This window comes from Cimex lectularius, unplaced genomic scaffold (genome assembly GCF_000648675.2).
Source record: "Cimex lectularius strain Harlan isolate CLEC.00 unplaced genomic scaffold, Clec_2.1 scaffold166, whole genome shotgun sequence".
Classification (NCBI taxonomy): Eukaryota; Metazoa; Arthropoda; class Insecta; order Hemiptera; family Cimicidae; genus Cimex; species Cimex lectularius.
Window position 1 is genome coordinate 8746 of NW_019392766.1, and position 23755 is coordinate 32500.

Genomic DNA, 23755 nt, shown 5'->3' on the forward strand with positions numbered 1-23755 from the left:
ATATTTTTAGTGGGCGAAACTGCCGAAGGTCGAAGAGAACCAAAAAATCGAACAAAAACAACTTCAGAGATGTACAGTAGGAAGGGAAACGGAAGACTGGGTAGTTTTAATCTCGCTGACCAACTGTTAACACCGCGGGCTTCGCCCTGTGAAGAAGAATCGGCGATCATACAAGAGGGGGACCCACCCCAACAATACTAACTGTCTAGTTTGTAATTTATGTTAATGGCCGGAACGGGGCTATAGTCGACCCCTCCACAGCCAGCTCCCCCCATGTTACTGTGGTGGGGGCTGCCAGAAATCCTGGCCGTCCTAGTCTCTCGTCCAACTCCTCTCCACCACCAACGCAGGTAAAGATCAATTTTATATTTACACTGATTTACCAAATTTTATGTGTTGACGGTTTTCAACGATAAGGTAGGCGAAAGTGAAAAGATGCGTTCGCTGGTGGAGGGTAGACGTTCTGTTACATGAGTAACGTGGCTGGATTTTTTTACAAAAATTTACACATACCTTTTAACTATCCTTCCATCGATTTCACTAAATTAAAATTTTTCTTAAGTTTAAAAAAAAAATGCACGTCATGTTTTATCTAATAACACGTATTCCATTGAATATGTACTGTGAGTTTATGGACTGTATACATAACCTATGTCGGTTAGATATAAACAATAAAAGTATAAAACCTTTATTTATTAAAATATTTAATCTGTCAAAGGTTGGACATAGTGAAGTCAAACATCATTTCAAACCGATTAATTGTGGATCACTGCTTACCTTGGCGGTCACGTCAACAGTCGGTCCCGCTTGACGCTGAGCAACTGTTTTTTAATTTATCGCGATGTTTTTTTAATGGAAAATATGAAAATTTGCTTGGCAGGAGCACAAGGCGGCGATCCATGATAAGGGTTGTGACGCCATTTTGGCGGGCTCCATCCCCTTCGATCGGGCCACCCCCTGGGGTTGCGCAAGGCGGGCTGCGTCTCACAAAATCGACCCTTGGCATAGAAGTCAGAAACCGAAAGGCAAAATCGATCGTTTTGTTTATAATATAGCCCAACAGGATTTTATAGCGGCTATTAATTTTTCGGGAGGGCAAAACATGGCAAAACCTGTTATCGTCGACAAAAACATCGTTTCCCCCATTGATATGACATGTTTAGAATGATATTTATTATTTTAAAATATTACAGACAATAACGACTTGGGTGACTATTCAGAAATTTGCCGGTAGCTTCGCCAAAATGAAGAATCTGCTTTCAACAAAGGTTTAATTATCTAAAGACCTAGTGATAAATGATTCAGAATTGAAAATCTCAGTGCCCTATCGACCTGATTTGTCATCTCCAGGACTCCGGGGGCTCGTTCCCCCTTCTACCTTGTCATCCCTGGGGGCCGCGCCCAAATCCCACGCTGGAGAAGATATCGGATGGCCTCGTTCCAGGATTTTTGCAGGTCTGCCGTTTTGACGCGCGGGAGAGATTTTTGAATGGGCCGGAGTAGGAAACAGTTGTTACCCTTTTAGCCACGGCCCATAAAAGCACAGCTGGCGTTTTACTGCCCACTCAAATGGCTGCCTTTGCCACAAAGCGTACGTGGCACTGAGCCCTTGGTTTTGCTATTTACCTTCGAATTCAGCGTGGCACCTACGGCCTACCTTTCCTCATAAAACTATATAAATTGCAATTTAAAACCAGATAAATAACTTTGACTACAATTTATCTTATCAAAATCAACGATTATTCCCGAATGGTCTGAAAGAAAACAATAGTTATAGACTGTTTTCAGAAAAAAGCGAACCAACGCGGCACTGACAATGATTGGTAACACAGACTTCAAAAACTATTAAACTAATCGCTTATACACCATCTTTAAAATTTCCACTAAATTATAGTTATTTATTATTTCATTTTTAAACATTGAATACCTGTACACCACATTTGAAAAACTGTCTTCTAATTCTATAAAACAAAAATATGCTCTCAACTATGTTGTTATTAAAATTTAACATTTGTTGGAACTCTAAATAGAAAACGTTAAAGCCTGTTAATACTGAGTAGTAATGTGCTAAAAACCGGTTTTCCAAAAAGCGACCTCATATGAGTCCAAATCGACATGCAAAACTTTTTGACTATTTGCAGCCAAATTTAACAATTTTTATAAAGGACACTTTTGTCATCACACTAAGGTGATTTTATTTTTAAACATTGAAAACCGGTCTAATTTGAACGAGAGAAAATACTTATCTTTTTACGAGGTTTGCCTTATAAATTTTGATTGTCTGCTAAAACTCTGCTTAGTGGAAGTGTTAAAATATATATGTTAAACTCTGTTGATATATGTGTATATATAAAGTCATAATTTGTAAGAAAGCCGGATTCCTAAAAGAAAAAAAGCTATCACATGAGGAACCAAATGGACAACGTTCAGACTTGACGAATATTTGCAATCAAATCACCTATAAAATTGCTTTAAAAGAAAAACTTTCGGTTATTCTGGGTTATTTTATTATCAAACATTCAAAAATAATAAACTAACACTTTTTTTAAGAGGTTTTCGTATTGCTATTATTTATTGACTCCTAAAATTCAGCTTAGTGGAGCTATATATAAATACGTTAAATATCGGTGAATACATAAAGAGTCGTACTGTGTTAAAAAGGAGCTCTTTTTCCTGCACGAAAAGCGACCACGTGCGGACCCCAATCGACAACATGCATACCTTTTAGCCACATTATTTATAAAATTTCTTAGTAAGGGAACCTTTCTATTTTGGATTATTTCACTTTTAAACATTGAAAACCGGAATAAAAATACCTTATTATTTATTTTGCATTGTGTGCTAAAACTCTGTTTAGTGTAAAAATAAATTTGTTAATGCTCGTGATGTAGAGTTGGCCCGTGTTAGAAAGGCTGATTCCACAAAGAAAAAAGCGACCGTATGCGGATCCAAATTGGAAATTTCTTAAAAAGGGAAACTTCGGTTATTATGGGTTATTTCATTTTCGAACATTGAAAACCGGTCTTAATTGATCGAAAAATAGAATTCTAAACTAACACAAAACTACTTTTATTTTTACTAGGGTTGTCTTTTTGTTATTATTATTTTTGAATTTTTTATCGTCTGCTTAAACTGCGTAATGGAGCTGTAAAAATAAATTAATTAAAACCCGTGAATATATAAAGAGTTGTACTGTGTTAAAAAAATCGTTTTCCTGCACCAAAAGCGACCACATGCGGACTCAAATAGACAACAGGCATTTTAGCCACACCTATAAAATTTCTTAATAAGAGAAACTTTCATTTATTATGGATTGTTTCACTTTTAAACATTAAAAACCGGACTAGAATATCTAGTGCTGTCATATTATTTATATTGGATTGTTGCTAACACTCTGGTTAGTGGAACTGTAAAAATAAATATGTTAAAGCTCGTGAATATATGTAGAAAGTCGTGTTAGAAAGCCGGATTCCAGAAAGAAAAAAGTGGCCATATGCGGACCCATTTCAGACAATGGGTCAATCAATTTTCCTACTGACTAATTCTTCCAGAAACCGAGGAAAACCGGTCTGAACTTAAAAAATACTTTCGGTTTTTACTAGGATATTAGCTAAGCCAATAAATAAGTAGTAGAAGAAGAATGATGCTGTCCTCATTACGTTGTTTTTCGTAAAGATAATTGATTGATTAATACACTGCACCTGGGAAAAGAATTGTCAGTGTTTGGAAAAAAATATTGGAAAAAACCCACAAAGGTTTAAAATTATCAACACACTGGTGACTAACCTCTAATAATCAACAACCAATCTTTGTTACCGTGGACTTATTTATCACTTTTGCATTGATTCATGGCTACTTGTTATATCTAACCGATTGTGAAACGAGACCTTGTTCAATATTCGTTAAAAAAACAAAACAAAAAAGTAAAAACTTTTATTTGTAAGTACTTTGTAAATTGAACATTAGGTTGTCCGACTATACATAGAAATTTATCTTTGAAGTCCAACCATCCTTAATTATTTGATGATGTGGAATTAGTAAAATAGTTCTTTTTTGTTTTCGTTTGTCTTTATACGATTTGTGGAAAGGCAAGCAAAAACAAAAAAGAACTAAAAACGCATGACAATTCACCTGAGTTTTTTTATGAGACTTATGCAGGGGGTTTTTGGCTGTTATAGATGTTTTTGGACTTAACGTACATCAATTAAGGGATGGGAGGGTAACTTTCAGGGCCGTTTCTGAACTTCGCCATGGAACTTTACCGAGGCGAAACTTCATCAGTTTTACGCACGAACAAATTTGAGCCAAGAATCGGAAATTCACTGGCTGACTCCTTATCGCGACACGGTCCGTCGCACAGGAGATAGCTCCTGTTCCAATAGCGAGGGGCCAGAACGTGTTGGCGTATAAGGATGAAAGGTATTTCGTATAAAATAGCCGTCCGGCGGGTAGAATGTCACCTCGGGAGAGGAATGTCACCTCGGCCGTTTAACGGTATCAGCAATGACCGGCAACACATGTTGTGCATTCGCGATGGGTAAATCCTGATGAAAAATTGATTTTCTCCTCGTGAAGGATAATTTCATGCGTAAATACCTGAGCGACCCCTGGCTGCTTCTCCACACAAGGCCTTATTAGTCTGAAGTTTAAAATAAAACTATTACCCAACATGAGCCTAAATCATTCCCGAGTAGTGAATTATTGTGAGGGAAAAAAGAATTATGACGAAATGAAATGCTTAAGCGATTTTAAACACAAACCCACTCATCTTCTCTCATCAGAAAACGCCCAACTTTAAGATTTGTTAAGATAATTTGAAGATTATATCAGAAGAATTTGGAACGCTTGGTAAAAGTATAATAATAATAAATCAACAGTTTTAGTTTCGTTTTCGCCAAGGAATTTGAGTGAGAATGGACTTTACTAGACGACATAAAATCAAAATGAATCATGGATTTGTAGTTTAGTCTCTTATGGTCATTTGGTCAGTCTATCTTCTCTTCTTTGTCTGCGGGGGGAATTTCGGCTTCTCGCCACCTTCACTTGGTAGGTTTGTGTGTATTTACACAATTTAAAAAATCCTATCGAGAACTGCGGAGTGTTTCTGGTAATTTTGGTCAGCTGGTAGGTGTGTCTCAATTAAATTGAGGAAGGATATTTTAAAAAAAATCCTATTGTGAACTGGGAAAAGATCACCTATCTTTTGGTCGTTTCTAGTAATTTTGGTCGGCTTATCAACGCTGTTTTTGCATATCGGGTACGTTATGTGTGTTTACAAATTTAAAAAAGCGATGGTATTCGATAATATTACAAAAAAAGGAGATATGGGATTTTTTCTTGAGGTCTGCGGAGTGATGAATAGTTAGGTCATTGTCGACCATTTTGGTATCCCTACATCACAGTCTTCGTGTGTTAAGTGGATTTCGTAGGGTAGTGGTCTGTCGTGGTCTATTCCATGGTGGTGACGGAGGTTCGGTTCTATTCGTCTATAGAACAAACTAAGAAGTATTAGGCATGGTCGAATGACAGAAAATGACCAAATTACAAAAAAACTGTTTGATAATTACCTATTGTCTTGATCTTTATATTCTCGCTAATTTTTGTTGGTTCAGATGCATTTCGGCTTCACGCCATCTCGCCATCTTCAGTGCAAGTTCTTTGTTGATCTTTCACCCTGTTAATTGCATTTCAGCTTTTCGCTATTTTCATTGGTTGTCTCTTAGCTGACTGCCGTGGTCTGTTCCAAGAGTGAGTGTGTGGTGTTTAGTGACGTTAGCCAATGATTATTTGCAGATAATGAGATGCGGTCTGGTGTGACGCAGGTTTTATAAAAACATTTTCTTTATCACGCAACGTTTCGATCTTTATTGAGATCATCTTCAGGGCTTGGGATTTACAAACATTGTTTGAATTTTACAAATACATGCAGGATGTGTAAAAATATTATGAATTTATACAATGCTAGATAATTTTAGATAACAAACAATTATACAATGCTAGAAAATTTTTTAGATTAAAAAAAGGTAGAATGAATTTATACAATGCTAGAAAATTTTAGATTCCATCAAAGTATTTGTACTCACTCAAAGTGTTTGTTTTCCGTGTAGATGTGTCAATCTTGTGTGTCGTGCTGGGAGTGCCAGTGAGATATTGCTGTTTTATGTATGTATACGTTTATGTCCAATATCGATAACATACATATATCAACATCACATCACACAAAACGTATAATATAACACATAAAACAATCATCACATTCCACACATCAAACATTTCTACATAGTCTAATTCTTCAAAAATTTGGCTTTCCTTTTCCTAATTATCCCCGTCTATATAATCCCGAAAGGAAAATCAGGCCGAACCATTCCCAATTTTTTCCTATTGTCGGCTCCTTTCACCTCAAAGAAGCCGACTTTGAGCATAAAACAGCAACATCTTACTGGCACTCTCAACACGACACACAAGAATGACATATCTACACGGAAAACAAACATTTTGAGTGTGTACAATTACTTTTTTTACATTACACAATTAACAATTAGTTTAAGTACATTTTTTTTTGTTCACATCCTTCATGTATTTGTAAAATTTAAACAATATTTATAAATCCCAGGCCCTGAATATGATCTCAGTAAAGATCGAAACGTTGGCATTATAAAGAAAATGTTTTTCTAAAACCTAAGTCACACCAGACCGCACCTCATGGTCTGACTGAGGTTCTGTCTGTCTGTAGACNTTGATTGAATATAAAAAATATATTCTGCATTGTATAAATTCACTTTTATCCACATCCTACATGTATGTGTTAAATTTAAACAATGTTTGTAAATCTTAGGCCCTGAAGATGATCTCAATAAAGATCGAAACGTTGGCACGATAAAAAAAAATGTTTTTCTGAAACCTACATCACACCAGACCGCATCTCACGATTTCTGAATAATTATCGATTAACGGTCACTAATCACCACACATAGAATACAATCTGACCTAGATGAATATATGAAGCCCGAGCTTGAAAAGAATTATGTCTTGACCTTTTAATGCCGATTTTGATGTTTTGGAGTATTTTCCGATCAAAAGTTTTATTGATTTATTGTAAAATATTATGATATAAAGAAATTTTGCGTAAATATTTGTACATTAATGATGATTTTAATTTTAAATTGTTATTGTTTGAGAAATTTAGCTCATTTATAGCCTTGTTGATTTTTATCAATTTTAAACTTCCTGTAATTTAATGATTCATTATATTCTAAAATTCTATTGCCTAAACAATTACTCGCCAACTCGTGAACTTGATTCGTTTAAATAAGCATGATTTCATTTCCATTAAAAGCCTCTCGTACACAATGTTTACTTGTCTGATAAATGTACGTGACTTTTCAGGAGAGTTTCGTCGAACTTCGCCGTGGCGTTGTGTGACTAAGAGCATGACCGTGACACGCAATTTATGAAAAGCCGGCTTAGAACAGTGTCAGTTAGCCATGTTGATGCAGATGTTTTAATGGGCGACCAGCCGGATCAATCACGATGATCAGCATGTACCAACTGTCGGTTAATTGTCTGTATGTCGAAACATGGTCGTCGCCTCCACACCGAAAACTGACGGATTTTAATGTTTCTGACCATTTTTATTCTGTCTTGTAGTATTTTTCATTAATTAATTTATAGAAATTTTCTTTTTTGAGATTTTTTATCTCCTCTTGATTAAAAGTTTGATAGTTTTTTTGCAAAATCAAGCTTTTTTATAATAAAAATAATGCAGCCAGTAAAGAATTTAAATGGAGATTTATTCTGTGAGATCCAAGCGCTGTGCGCCTCTGGCGTCGGATTAATTTACATGCCTTCGCCTCGCATAAATTGTGCATTTAACTTTAAGACGTATAGTCCTTCCGAGAGGTCTTAGGCTTGGAAACCCCTGAGAATCGTGGGATCGCATAAAAGGCGGACATGCCCACTCTTTAAGACGAGGTTAACCTGCATGGGATTTATTTGTGACACCCTGTATCACCGTCTGGTTCGGTTCGGTTAAAAAAAGGAGGCAAAGCGCAAGGTCGGATTGTTAAATGTCAACTGGCGTAATCGTGAATTATCCAGTCGATTTCGAAATTCGAACGTGCTTGTTTTTCGTCTCGCATTCAATAAACAAGCTTAAAACAACAACTTTATAAAGGAATAAAAAAAGTGCAGGCGACCTTGTTAAAACTCGGTTTCTGACCCAGCCAAGAATGTGGTGAAGAACCCACTGCAGGAAATGACTTCATGGAAAGCGAATAAGTTCGGATTAGAATCTGGACATGAACATTGATGGACTAAGATGACCAAAGTGATGAAAACGTCTAGATTATGTCAAGTACATCAGTTGATTATAATTATTTTTAGTAAAATTTTATTAAAATGAATTTGCAAATACCGAAAAAGATTTTTACCATTTTATTATTATTAATCCGATTTTAGCATTTCTTGATAAAATATTGGTTGATTTACATCTAGGAACGCCTTAAATATTTCTTCTCTCTCCCTCTCTCTCTCTCTCTCTCTCTCTCTCTCTCTCTCTCTCTCTCTCTCTCTCTCTCTCTCTCTCTCTCTCTCTGCTTATTAAGCGTTTACATTATTTTTCTATTACTGCTATCTCACTCGCGCTATTTATTAGTATCGTTATCTAGTTAAATGAAGAGAGGTCGTATGCGATCTGAATTTGTGAGACTATTTAACTAAAACGATATTTATTCATTCTCTTTGCTTGGTTTACACGTTTACATCACTCTTCTTTTCTCTTTATAAATTTATATTTTTTCAATAATTTCTCTCCTTTCTCTTTCTCCCTAACCCTAGCCCTCTCACTATTTCCCACTCTCCCTCTTACTTTTTCTTCTTTCTCTCTGTCACTCCTTCCAACTTCTATTTCTCTGTGTATAAACTTACCTATCCGTCTCTGTATTCAATTCCCTACCTATATCTATAAATGCTTATATCTATGTAATTATATCTATTTTCTTCCTTTGCCCTCTCTCGTGCACTCTATTACTCTCACTTTCTCACCCTCTCTACCTACGCTTAAGACCTGTACATATACAGGACTTAAAAAACATATACAGGAGACCTAATTCTGTGTGGAAAAGTAAAACGTTATTCCAAATAATTCTCTCTCTCTCTCTCTCTTTTATTAATCACTCTTATCCTCGTTAACTCTAAGAGAGCTCATTTGCGACCTAAATCTGCGAGATTTTAACTAGTGGTCAGATATACATTCATTCCTCCCTCGTTAATTGAAGAGAAGTCGTTCGCAATTTCAGTTTGGGAGATTTGTTAATTAAAACGAAATTCGTTGATATTCATACTCCTACAAGAGACTCAAATGACAAATTGAACATAATTTGATGTATAATCATTATTATGGTCAAAGGGTAGAATAAAAAACAAAATTCCAACTTTGCCAAGCTTTCGACCCGGGCTTCAGGGTCATCATCAGGGCCTATATAAGTATAAGTAGTTACCCGTGCCAAAAATTGTCAATTGTTTGTTTTTATAAAATAACAGTTAATTTATTTTTGTAAATTTGTTGGAAAATATAGGCCCTGATGATGACCTTGAAAGCTTGGCAAAGTTGGAATTTTGTTTTTTATTCTACCCCTTGACCATAATACTGATTATACATCAAATTAAACTTCAATTAGTTCCTCTCCCTCCATCTCTCTTACTGTTCATATGAACGTACATCCCTTGAAACTCCATAACAACGATTATTCCATATTTATTTATTTTTTTATAATTTATTTCAATTCGCTTCCACATATCAGCACTGGAGTTAGTATCATTTTGTAAGATTTCATCTAGGATTTTTTGAACCGTCTGATTTTTGTGGCCATGTTAGTGTCCCACTCATAGCAAAGTTCACAGCCGAGGAAAGTCAAGTGGGACGATCTAGACCACACTTGTACTTACCCTCAAAGGTCATTAACTTGGTATTGCTGGGGGAGATTTCAGTCTTATCCACTGCATATCTCGCTGAATCTGAAGAGAGCACGCTCAAAATCAACTTCTGTTCTTTCAATCTACCTGATCAAGCTGAAGCGTTTTGAAGAAAGTAGGCCCACTACCTTAGATGTAGGAGTATGTTGGATGTTGTTAGTTTACATTTCCTTCCACGGAACATTTAAGGTATCTACACATACTGTACTTATACGTATTTATTTGCTGTTTTACAAAAGTGCAGTGTTTTTGTTGTGAATGAATTTTTTAAAAGTTTTTAGTACATTGAATTAATTTTGGCTTGGTCTTATTAATTTGATCAATGTTGAGCCAATAGAATTTTAGATTTTGTTTTATTTTCTATAGAAAAAAAGCTGAACTGTGTGAGACTCATTTAGAACATGGTGTCAAATAGTTAGTTAGTCGTATATTAATTGTCCCCAATTATAGCAGTTGGGCTAATAACGGTCCCTGGCGTTATTCCACTTGGTGTAGTTCTCACGATAGAAAACTTTCGCCGGCCGTCCATCAGATGAATGGCTTTGGCCAAACCTGGTTGAGGCGGGCCAAAAATTTGTGGACCCTCTATTTTTAGAACGGCTCGGCGGACGGAAATCATAAACCTTTCGGAACCGTTCAATTTACGGCTTTCAATTTGTTTGCCGTTCGTTAGCGTGCTCTGCAATTCAAATAAGGCCACTGGGCTCGCCGAATGGCGTTCACCGAGCGGACACAAAGAATAAAAAAAAAATCGCAACCGTAAAGAATATCGAGCCATTGAAACATATCATATCACATAAACCACCAATTAAAAGTCGGCCGTTTCAATTTTTTACGACGTCTTTTAATGTGCATTATAATGTGAGTCGTTTTGTATTTTCATATTTTCTCTCCTGAACCGTTAAAAGTATCTTTATATTTTATTCTTTTTCGACGGCTTTGGCAATTTAGAAAAATGCATATTTAAGTAGGTCGCAATTAACGTCATGGTATTAAAAACACAGGTGGATAATTATTTTTTTAATAAATGGATAAGTGGAGTTTTTATGAACAGTTTTACGGGTAATTACTTTTTGTGTTGTGTCTGAAGAGTGATTAGTATTTCTCAAAATATTCTCTATTCATTATAAATCCAGTGCAAAAACTTCACCAGAAATTGTTTATGTACTATCTAAGAGTAATGATAATAACATCACACATCATGTAGTATACAGATGTGAATATCTCGTTTTTCCTTATTCACTCACCCTCTCTCTGTCTCTGTTTATCAACCTATCGATCTACAAATCTATCTTTATCACTGTATTATCTACTTGTCTATCTCAATATCTTTTTAATTATCTGTCCGTATCTCGTTCCCTCATTCTCACTCATTCGATCTCTTTCTCTCACGCTCTCTATCGTTCTTTCTTTTATTTTCCTCTTTATCTATCACTCTTTCATAATCTTCTCTCTACTTCATTCCCTGTCAATATTTATCTTTCTATCTCACTCTCTCTTTCTTTCTCTCTCTCTTATTTTCTCTCTCTCTCTCTCTCTCTCTCTCTCTCTCTTTCGCTCTCTTTTCTTTCTCACTTTCTTTTTACCTATTAATATTTCTTCCACTTTTCTGTACTTCTTTCCACTATTTATCTTTCCATATAACTTGCTCACTCTCTTACTCTCTCTCTCTCTCTTCTCTTTCTCTTTCTCTCGCCCCTCTCGCTCTTTACCTACCTATCTTTTCAACTCACTGTACATTTCTCACTCTTTCTCTCTCCCTATAAATTATTTATTTTTAAAAATCCAATTTTTCAATAACTTCTCACTCTTTCTCATTCTCTCACTGTCTCTCCCTCTCACTCTTTATTTTCTAGTCCCTCTAGCTCCCCCAACCTCCCTTCCTCACAATCTCACTTCTACTTATTTTACATTTCTATCTCACTCTTCCTCTTTTCCTATACATTATTTATTTTTTTCCAATATATTTATTCATTAATTTATCGTTCACTTTCTTCCTATCTATCAATTTAAATAACTTTCTATCTATCTCTACCTCTATTTCTCTGTCAATCAATCTATCTTTTCCTTTCTCTTTGCCTCTGTACCTAGCCATGTTTCTATTTATTTCCTCTTTCTCTAGTTAGCCTTTTTATTTTTTCTGAATAGTTCTTTTTCTCTTTTTTCCTCCCTTTCCAATTCTCTCAATGTTTTCTTATTCTCGATCTTTATTTAATCAACCAATAAATTACAGTACTCAGATCACGTAATACCTATTGAACTGAAATGCGAAATGATTATTTGGAAATCGTAAGATGCGGTCTGGTGTGACGTAGGTTTTAGAAAAACATTTTCTTTATCGTGCCAACGTTTTGATCTTTATTGAGATCATCTTCAGGGCCTGGGATTTATAAACATTGTTTAAACTGAATTTATACAATGCTAGAAATACAAATACCTTAATTGAGTCTAAAATTTCAAGCATTGTATCAATTCATTTTTTTTCACATCCTACACGTATTTGTATAATTTAAACAATGTTTGTAAATCCCAGGCCATGAAGATGATCACAATAAAGATCGAAACGTCGGCACGATAAAGAAAATGTTTTTCTAAAACATACGTCATACCAGACCGCATCTCACGATATCCGATTAATCATTAACTAACGGGCACTAAACACTACACACTCAAATGTGAAACATTTGACGGTGAGGTAATGAAAATACTGACAATGAGACGTTTTAATCGTGTCTGACACTACGTAGTCTATTAATGTTTTAAACCTTGGTAAAAGAAATATTACCTTTATTTCGTATGTTTGAAGTAAAAAATGTTTTCATTTTAAAGTTGCCTCTAACTTCTGTCGGGCAGAGATTTTGTAGGTACTGCCATAAAACTTGTCATGTCAAAAGTCGACTAATATGTCATCGTACAGTACGACTTTCAGGTTTATTTACCGCCGGAGTGTCAACAGAGTACAGATTACCTAAAGGATTTTCAGCGGTTGTCATAACGTTGACATGCGCTGTCAACCCCCAACTCGACAAAATATAAAACATTGTTGACCCAACCCTTTTTAATTTGGAACCCGTTGTAGTGTTCGTTTTATATACGAGTCCCTCATTTCCGTCGGGATACTATCTCGGCACCGAGACTTAAATCCCAAGGCTAAAACTAAATTAACACCGGCATAACTGACTTTTTTAAGTTCCGTTCTGCCGTTGAATACCTCACCCAAAGGGCCAAACTCTTTACCTGGCTCCTATCCGACTTTCAAGAGTATAATGGGGAGAAAGAAATTTATGGCAGTTCCCCTCCCTCGGTCCTTCTGCCAACTCCCTAAGGCTATTAAGGCCCCGGTCTTTTTTCTTTCCCAACGAACCTTCCCTTTTTCCACCTCGGTTTTTTATTTTTTATTTTATTTATACAATCATTCGATTCAGGAACGAGTTCGTTATTTCCCGTTTCCTACGAAATATCAGACCGTCAGATCGTCTCAATATCTATTTGGCATAAATCAGCCACGTTGCATTTCCGCTGTGGCTAAACCTTTTCAATACGTCTTTTCGACAGTAATACCACCGACTCGGCCCATTCCTCGTTTATTTATTCAGCCGATATTGGAAAAACGTTTTTTTCGTGGAAATAGAAAATTCTTATACGTTACAATGCCACCCAGAAATAACAGTTTCTTCGTATTACAATAAAACAGACTTTTATTCTACCTTAACTATTTTACACAATTTTGTCCTTTACAATTTAAAATGGTTAGGTTTCAATATTTCAAATTTATTAAGAAACTATATACTTCTTCAATTGATTCAATCAATTGTATATTTTTTTTCAAATAATTTCCAATTGAAATAAGACATATGTACATACATTAGAAGAATACTTTAAGGTCATTGTTAATTTCTTTAGACGGTTTTATGAAATAAAAGAGACCATGTCATCACTTAAATTTGATCGATTGTTAAATTTTTTATATTAATTTAGAATTTTTAATCCATTCAAATCATTCAAACATTTATTCAAATTTTGCCATTTTTATTGTTAAAATGCGTTTTATTGGCTTCCAATGATTCTCAACTTCTTAGAAAGCTCCTTCTTCAATTAGTACAATCAATTATATATTTTTTGAAATAAATACCAGTTGAAATAAAACTATGTACTTCCATTAGAAGAATTCATTAAAATGGAGCTACTATATAGGGTGTCATTTTTAGATGGTTCGGCTGAATTTCTCTTAAACCAAGATGCTACCATAAAAACAAAAATACGTGTTTAATATTTTTTAGTCTAGTTAAAAATGTTTAACTTTTTTGGAGAAAAAAACACGCCAAGTTTAACTTCAAAATTTCAAATACGACTCTACACATCCTGACACATCATGTACTTTGGAGGATTTAACGCTGAAAACAATGGTGCAATCGGATTTTAAATTGGTCAAAAAATGTCAAATTTATGGCAAAAAATTTGAAAAAACGCATTTTGTTTGTCTCGTTGTTAAATCCATAATTTGTTTCTTCACTAAAGTAAATTAATTGCTTATTGTTTATATTCTGCCATTGTTTGTCAAACTCGCATTATGAGAGCAAATCTTAGTTCCTGGAAGTAAATAAATTTTACAATCCTATTCCTTACAGTCAGTATGTCATTTTAAAGGAGTTTTTACACTGAAAACAATGGTGCAATCGGATTTTAAATTGGTCAAAAAGTTGAGAGAAGAAGAGGAGCTGAATATTTTACTGTATATTCGCAAAAACCCGATTTCCTCTCTCCGAAATGTATGAAGGGTTTTAGGTTTTTCAAAAAATAAAATTAGATAGATACTCCGGACTTACAATTTAAGCCGTATCCCTCTCTTCTTGACCGGGAATTCGGGACTCTGTTTATGACAGGTGTCTAACGTGCACAAAAGTCGATTTGGAAGACTGAAGGAAACGTTCTGCCATACATCCTATGTACTGATGAATCCAAGTTCACCACTAATACCAAACTAAACCGTTGGAATTTTCGAACGTGGGCAGTGGAAAATCAAAACATTTTGTCTTTTGTCATCATCAGGTGGTTCACAGTATTCGTCTGGACCTCTCTGATATAAATTAATACGGCTTTATTTGTACGAAAATAATTTAAATGGAGCTCAGTTCCTCAATTTTTTGAGGGAGGTTTTACCAACATTATTAGATGATGTTCCTTTGCAACAGAGACAAAGATTGATTATCCAGCCCGATGGATGCCCCGCATACAATTCTTCCCAGGTGAGATTTGAAACGTCACTTCCATGATAGGTGGATAGGACCTCATGGCCCGATCTTTTGGTAATGAATTTAATTCCAATTGACTATTTTCTGTGAGGCCATTTAAAAAATATTTTCTACGCTAGTCATAACCCAGCAACCTCAGTTGAAGAATGGAAAATGCTCGACAATCCATGTCCTCTGACTATCATTCTGAGCACCGGTGAAGAGTGTTAAAAAGAGCAAATCTTTGCATCTTTATGCAAGGCAAGCAGTTCATAAGTTATAGTTAGGTAGTGGATCGGGTGCAGGTAAACTGAATAAAACACTAACCACTTTTGGAGATATATTTTCTCATTCCTCGGGCTTGGTTACCCTTATTAACTTTTAGGTTTTTGTCTTAACAATTGAGTCAAATATAAAATATTTTTTAGAAAAACTAAGCGTTGTAACAATAAAAAGTTTTAAAACTGATCGACCATTCAGATAAGCATTTATGTGGCGACCTTTCTTTTTACCAAGTGATATTCCACTCAATTGGTACATTATTTTTTGTTGTAGCACATTCAAATCTCTAACCGGCTTCTTGTTCAGCATCCCGTATTTTATTAAATTATTGTTCGTCTTTTAAAAATTATTTGGTATTACATATATATTTAATACTACATGACAATACAGCCAGGGAGTCATAATAAATATAGTGCTAACCTTAAATGTGATCGTTTTTATCGTTTTGTTCTACCTATACTCACGGTTTTGTTCTGCTAGGTGCGTTTCGGCTTCTCGCCATCTTCAATGTTGGGTTTGCGTGCATTTACACAATCAAAAATGGGATGGATGATATTACAAAAAAGGGAAAAAACAGTCCCTCTTGAGGGCTGCGGAGTTGTAAACGATTTGTAAAAAACTAAAGAATGTATCTATATGATTGTTAACAATTTTTTGGAGTCGATTGATACCGGAATGAAGAAAATAATCACGAGGAATGTGAGTAATAAAAAATATGGAAGAAAGTTTTTGATAATGGAGTGAAACTTTGAAATTTAAGTGATCAAGTAATAAAGAACAATCGATTCTATTAATTTGTAAATACACACAATCAAAATAAACACGACGAGAGTCTAATAAACATAAGTGAGTAGTACATTGGAGATAAGGAATATTATGTGAATATAAGGAATATCCATAATAGGGTAGATGAACTCCTTGATTGGTCGTTTTCGATTATTTTGGTCTTCGTATTTTCACGGTTTTGGTCTGTCAAGTGCGTTTCGCCTGCTCATCATCTTCAGTTGTGAATTTCTGTGTGTAATTACACAATTAAAAGGGTAAAAGTAATGGCTCGAGCTTCATTGGGCTGATTCTGATTTATCGTGACGTTTTAGTATCTTTTCTGTACGTTTATTTTTTTTAATTAATAAAGCCGTTTCAAATAAGGCGATGAAGTAGTACTAGGTTAGGTGCTTTATTAAGCTTTATGCTAATTTATTGGGTGAAAGTTTTGTTAATCTGTTATGCCTACTTGTTTTGAAAGTTTTTATGTATTTCAACTCTTGGGGAAATGTTTGTAATTTGTACATTCTTTTCTAGTTGGAGTATTTTATTTATTTTGTTCAAAGATTATTGCAGTGAAGTCTTCAGTTTGACCCCACAACCATCAAAAATTCATTTGAAATGTAGAAGTTAGGTCTATGTCAGATTTGATTTGTTCAAACAGACAAAGACTAAATAGGAAGTGATGACGGCAGGAAGTGATGATCTACGGAGGGACCATGTGGAGCGGCCATCATTCTGCAATTGTTAAACCTCCCCCACCGTCAGCACTTCCAGGCCAACTGCCTCGTCCTGCCGATGCTTATGCGCAAGGGTCAAAGGAAAATTAACAATGTTGGCCTGTTTTGTTAGCGATGACCGTGTAATCAAAAGTTAAGCGAGTTTTGATGGCTGTAGTTTTCCCAGTCCTCTTCCGTTTCTGAAGCACGTTTCTTGTTCCAATAAAAGAAACTAACCGAGGCATGAAAACCATGCTCGTTTAATCAGGAGTTTTATTACCGAGGATTCTTCGGAAGCCCTTATAACAAAACGAAGTTTTTATTTGCTTTTATTACAGCTGTAAATTGAACTGGGAAATAATTCTGTGAAAAAAATTTCTAATAGTTTTTCATTTTCCTTGGACATTGACAGGAAGACGATTTTATAAAAATGGTTGTAAATATTTTCTTCCTTTTCATGTTCTTATTCTTTTTCCATTCCTGTATATCTCTATCGTTAGTATTACGCTACATTTCGGCAAAATAAATTATGCTATTATTAAAAAAAATTACAAGAACATCACGTGGTCAACCAAGACTACATGCTGAACAATCCATAAGGTCGAAACATTCTTAAATTAAAATAAAAAATAGTTAAATAAAAATAGTATTATTTTACTATTTCATTAACAAATTAAGTTAACTGATTGAAAATTTAATTGCATTTTATAAACTCTTCTGATGTGTAATTTGGCTGAACTTTTGGTCTGCCTATCCCTTATCTGCCAGGCGTGTTTCGACTTCTTGCCATCTTCGGTGGTGGGCTTGTGTGTAGGTACACAATTAAAACGGGGCAGGATGATAAAGCAAAAAAAAAACTATTGTCGTCTGGGGAGTGCTAAAACTCTAGTTTCGTCGGTTTCGATTTTTCGCTTTTTCCCTTTCCTTGCAGTCATACTTTTGGTCTGTTAGGTGCGTTTCGGCTTCTCGCCATCTTCAGTGAGATGTTGAGGTAGTTACACAATAAAAATGGGAAAATATGATATTACAAAAGAAAAGAGTTATGAGCCTGTCGTTCGGTCGCACCTGAACATATTGGCATGTATATCCTCCCTGTTTCGGTGTCAAGTACATTTCAGATTTCTCGCCATCTTCAGTGTTTCATTTGAGTGTATTTGCACAATTAAAAAAGGAAGGACGATATTACCAAAAATTCTCTTTTGTCTGCGAAGCAATGAACCTCGTGTTTGATCGTTTCATACCATTTTGGTATGCCTATACTCTTTGTTTTTGTCTGTCTTGTGCGTTTCGGTACCTTGCCGTCGTCAGTGGTGTGTTTAAGTGTATTTATGCATTTAAAATTGGGAAAGATTATATTACGATTAAAATTCTGTTGAGGACTTCAGAGTGATGAATCTATAGTTACCCTTCTGGCCTCGTTATCCTGACTGTTTTCCTGTCAGTTACATTTTGGCATATCGCTATCTTCAGTGATGGGTGAAGGGTTAAGTTCGATATTTAAAAAAATCTTCTTGGAATCTGCGGAGTGATGCACCTGTAGTATGTTTGGTGTGGCTATCCTAACTGTTTTCGTCTCTCAGGTACATCATAACTTCTTGCCATCTTAATTGATGGGTTTGTGGATATTTAGACAATTATTAAAAAAAAGGAACGGACGATGATATAACAAAAGAAATCTTCTGTGGGGGTTGAATTTGTAGATTTATCGTTTCCGATAATTTTGTACTGCTTATACTCACCGTTTTTATCTGCCTGGTGCGTTCGGATTCTCGCCATCTTCAGTAATGGGTTTGTGTGAATTTGCACATGTAAAAATAATGGATGAATTACAAAAAGAAATTCTCTTTGTGTCTTCGGAGTGATCATTCAGAGGTCTGGACGTTTCTGGCCATTTTGGTCAGCCGATCCTCGTTGTTTTATCTATTAGTATATTTCGTCTTCTCGCCATCTTCACTTTATTTCTGTCTATTGATAAAAATACTAATAGTCAATGTAACAGCAGATGGGATCTCAGATCTTCCTGGTCTGCTTAAAATCATAACTGGTTAAAAAAGACAAAATTGGTAGGAAACAGAACAAGTACTGGTGTTACAGTAAAAAAATATATGAATACACCTCCAAACGTAAAGTTTTTTTTTTTTTCATAGACTGGTTTTTCATGTATACTTTGTTTTTGTTTCAGGGAAGAGAAAACTTGGGGAAGCAGGAAAGCAGCACCTGCCTCACATCTGCTCGTAATTCATTGATATGTACCGCCGATTGCTCAGGAGCTGAGGGTCATTTCAACCCAGGAAGTGGGACCGTAACAAAATAGAAAAAAAATCGAAATCAAGTAAGTCAAAATGTGGGATGACTTAATTTACAAGATGTGTTAATAAAGGCCGTAAATTTTACATGAAGTTATATTTTCATGCCGCTGACTAACAGTCCGGGGTTATGCAACACCAGCAACGCAGCGACGGGCTGAGCTCTCTTCTCTTGTCAGTTTATCCAAACTTGCCATCCATATTTTCATCTAGGTCTTCCTAGTCAGATTTGTAACAATTTGTACTGAGAAGATAATTGAGTTGCTCCGGGGGTCGGCGAGGCGGCAACTTGACGTCATGGGTCGATCGAGCCGCCCCCAGGGTCCCAAATCTCTTTCTGGGTCCTCCCACCGCCTCCCTTTCGCGCCCGAATCCGCCCTAATTCCTCCTTAACGCCGGGGGATCATGGCAGTATTAACTCTCGGCCCGTACAGAAATAATTACACCCATTTCTTCATCCTTTCCCGTCGCCAGCACTGGATTTACGGCTTTCGGGGGACTTGGTTTAAATTGGAAATAGGGTTTGTTGGCCCCAGGGTTGAAAATTATATTGAAACAATACATTTTTTTAAAATACAAAATTAGAATATAGGAAAGGAAAATGTACTTTCATAGAAAACAAGAAGGGTTATTCTTTTGGGGGAGGAGGTGTCTCCTCTCCCAATAGCTCCTCCTCGGTGAGCACTCTTGGCTTCGTCTGTAGAGGAGGAGGGGTCTGGGTCTCCAGGATGACCTGGTCAACCTCCATCTCAGCAGTATTTTCGGAGGTAGTCTCCGTGCGTGGAGGCGTCGCTGAAGAGGCCGGCTCCGTTTGAATGGATGGGGAGGGGTGATTGGGGTGGAGGTGTGAGATTTCTCTCGTTTTGTAGCCTCCTCCCCCTCCTTTTTTCAGGCCCCTCACAGGGATCCTCCCAAAACGAAAATTAAGGGTATGTCCTCTTGAAATTATCGTTTCTGCCGAAATGTCGTCGATGCCCAGGATAATGACAATCCCAGGCCCCTCCGCTCTCACTAAGTGAACTTTCCACTCCTCAGCGCAGATCCCATCATTCTGCGCTTTGACCAGTGCTAGGGTTCTTTGTTCTTCTCCTAGTTTTGTCCTAGGGAAGAACACCACTATCGAGTGAGTTTTGGGAACATCCCCCCTTACCCTCACTGTCAGTTTCTTTTGTTTACTTAGCTCCAGTTGAGGGTCTATTTCCTGCAGCCATTGTACAGTTTTGCCATCTTGACAGTCTAAGACCATCATACCCGGCCTGAAGTGTATGCCTTCAAACTGTATTTTGGCTTCCCATCCTTTTAAGATTTCTTCAATGAGGGTTTCCTCCAGATGGGTCAGCTCTTTTGTTGTTAGGGTTACCAGAGGGTAGTCATCCGGTAGCAAAGCCACTCTTATGATCTTTGCTGCTCCGGCGTAGCTTACGCTTGGAGCAGCCTCCCTGGCTCTAAACTGCGCCTGAGGAGTGGATGGCTTTGCTTTCTTGTCTTTTCTTAGTTACTTGGGGGTAATAGATTGCTCTCTTGCCCTCTTGCTGGATGATTGAACCTCCAGTTTCTCTTTTTGGATTTTAGCCTTCTTGGATTTTATTGCTCTCAGGTATCATTTGGTCATAGCACCGCTAAGACCTTTCCTGAGAGGGTTGTCTTTCCCGCCTGGTTCTCCTAGCTTTGGCATTTCGGCGGAAACTTTTTTCTTTCCTTTTGGTTTCCCAAGAGGGGGTATACATTTTCTAGTGTCGCTACTTGAAGGTGTTGAACCCTTCGTTTGTGTGGTATTGAATTTCCCACGTAGCGACTGGTGTTTGTCTTTAGGAGGGAGAGGTGGTCTCTCCTTTGTTTCCAAGGACTGAGTGTCCATCTGGGGGTTAGTCCCCAGATTGCTTGAAGTATTTGTAGCAGTGAGATCCTGCTCTAGGTTTAGTTTTTTGTTTACTGTACTCATTTGATTCCCACAAGTAGCTGGGGAACTATAAGGTCCGCTCAATTAGAGCCCCGCATGATGGAGTAAGGCTAATTACCCTCTGATGTCGCCCGGTGTCATAACGGAGGATCAAGACAGCCACATTTACCCCGGCTGCCAGTGAATCACTCGGCACGGAACGCATGTCACCTTTGATTGGGGCGGATGCTGTTATTTGTCAAGCCCAAGACTCTTGTTAGGGGGTTATAGGATGGAGGGAGAGGGGTTAGTGGTAGGAGTTTGTTTAGTGAGGACCCACCCAAGGAGTGGTTGGGAAAACGAGTAGTACGAGTACCTCACTTAAGGATAGGACACCAGAGCCCCTTTAGCCTTTTCGCACCGTACCATGCCGTGGGGATCAATATGAATCCCCTCGTCAGAACGGTGTCGAACGTTTCCCGGGGTTCACTACTTGGAAGCGGGGTTGGTCTTTGAACCCCTAAAAAGAAACACAACACAAACAAACCAAACAAGAAAGATTATAATTTCTTACAAATTTTAATGATATTTATAGTTTTAAATTAAGCTCTGAATGTAAATTTTCTTTAAAAAAATGTAATTTTTTTGTCGAGGCAAAAATCTTTCCACATCAAATTTTACACCCTTTTTAATTAGTTTTTAATTAGATGACCTTGGCTGTCCGAACAAACATTGAGGAGGTTAACAGTACATACAAGTCGAGACAAAACGTCAGGGACTTCCAGTTTTATTAATTTATAGAAAATGTCCACGTCTATAAAAAAAAAAAAAAAAGTAGGCGTTTTTGTAGTTTTTAAATATTGAATAATGAATCGTAGATGAAAAATGTCTATAGATTACTGCAGGATAGTAAGGTTTATAAGCAGGGCGAGGACGAATATTTTTCACTTCGATTTCCAGGCTTAAATTCAATATTATATTGGTTGCGTATCATTGAACCTTTTCGCGCTTTCTAAATATGCAACACTGATCTGAAATGTTTATACTTTGATATGGTGACGCCAAGGTTATATACACGTCCAGGTATAAGATTCCAACGTCCAGTTAGGCTTCGTTGCGTAAACCTATTATTTTATTATTTGCATATTCTGATAATTTTTATCTATTTTTAAACGTGCGGCAGTGAGCTGAAAAGCACGGCGAGGCAAAATTTTAACTCCTTCCAGTATTGTTCTTGAGGAACGATATTGCAAAAATTATTACTTTCATATTATTGTGTATTTCCATTCATAATCTGTTAATAACACAGGATTATTAAGGACCTAGAATGTTTATATTCTGATATAGCGACCAAAATTTAAGCAAGCGACCAGAAATTTGAACAGGGCGAGAATAAAGGTTAACTCCTTTCAATATTGCTGTTCTTTAGTGACATAATTACTAAAAAATTGCTGTTAAATTCTCGTGAATTTTAGTTTTTAATAAAAATAAATGAGATAATGACCTGGAATGTTTATGCTCTGATAAAGCTTCGTTAGGGCGAAGCAAGATATTTTCACTTTGGTTTCGAATCATAAATCTATGAATATATCAAATTTTTCATCGTAAGTTTCGCTCTTTCTAAATGACAAGACATTGACATGAAATATTTAAAGTCTGATATTTCTAAATTTTACGAAAGCGAGGCAAAAACATAAATATCTTTAATAATCTTGTGATTTTTGTTCTTTCTAAAATTGTAGTAATGACCTGGAATATTTACATACTTATAAAGCAACGCCAGGATATAAGTAGGCGAAGTAAAACGTTAATTCCTTCCAATAATGTCACTACATAATTGCAAAAAATATCACTTTCATATTCTTGTGTTTTCACATATTTTTGTTCATATTTTTGTGTATTCATATTCTTGTGTGTTCATATTCTTGTGTTTCTGAAATGCTGATACTCTTATATAATGTCGCCAGGGTAATAAGCAGGGCGAGGCAAAACGAAGTTCTTTCAATATTGTTGTTCCTCTTCAGTATAAGGTTGTTAAGTCCTTGTCCGTAAAAGCAAATGTTCCGTTGGTTTGGCAGATGAAACAACATTAGTTATATAAGAAGGGTGAGGCAAAAACCTTTTTCTGCAGAGGTCAGTTTGTTACAAACTATTATAGTTTACTAAATTTACACAATTTTTACCCAGGATATGAATCTTTAACAAATGAGATAAAGGAGAATGTAATAAATCCGTATACTTTACGACCTTTTATTTCATTAGATCAGTTCCCCTACACCTTTTTTTGTGATTTAAATGGCATAAAAAAGCAAACTGCATTGCAATTTCCATCTCAAAATAGCGATATTGCTACATATTAAAGGACGGATCAGGTCGTTTTCAGGACCAGACCGAAAGAATCGGTAGAATTTACCGTTCTTCCTATATCATTTCTATGAAATAGCTTCATTACTGTTCTGCAGGTCGTTAAAAATGATTAACAGATAAAACGAACAAAACGACAAAAAATTATGATGTTTAAAACAGTTGTAATCGTTAAACGTGTACGGTACTTAGAAGAAACAAAACGGTAAAATAATCGAAAAGTATGACAATGAGAAA

At 36.2% G+C, this 23755-nt stretch overlaps 1 long non-coding RNA gene across 1 annotated transcript in view; it reads left to right on the forward strand.

Annotated features, from left to right (window-relative positions):
- The first annotated feature begins 261 nt into the window (after positions 1-261).
- Positions 262-23755, forward strand: part of LOC112127122 — a 30764-nt gene continuing 7270 nt past the window's right edge. The window contains exons 1-2 of the long non-coding RNA XR_002910402.1: positions 262-350; positions 19152-19301. This is a non-coding gene — a long non-coding RNA (uncharacterized LOC112127122). The remainder of the gene's footprint in view (positions 351-19151; positions 19302-23755) is intronic.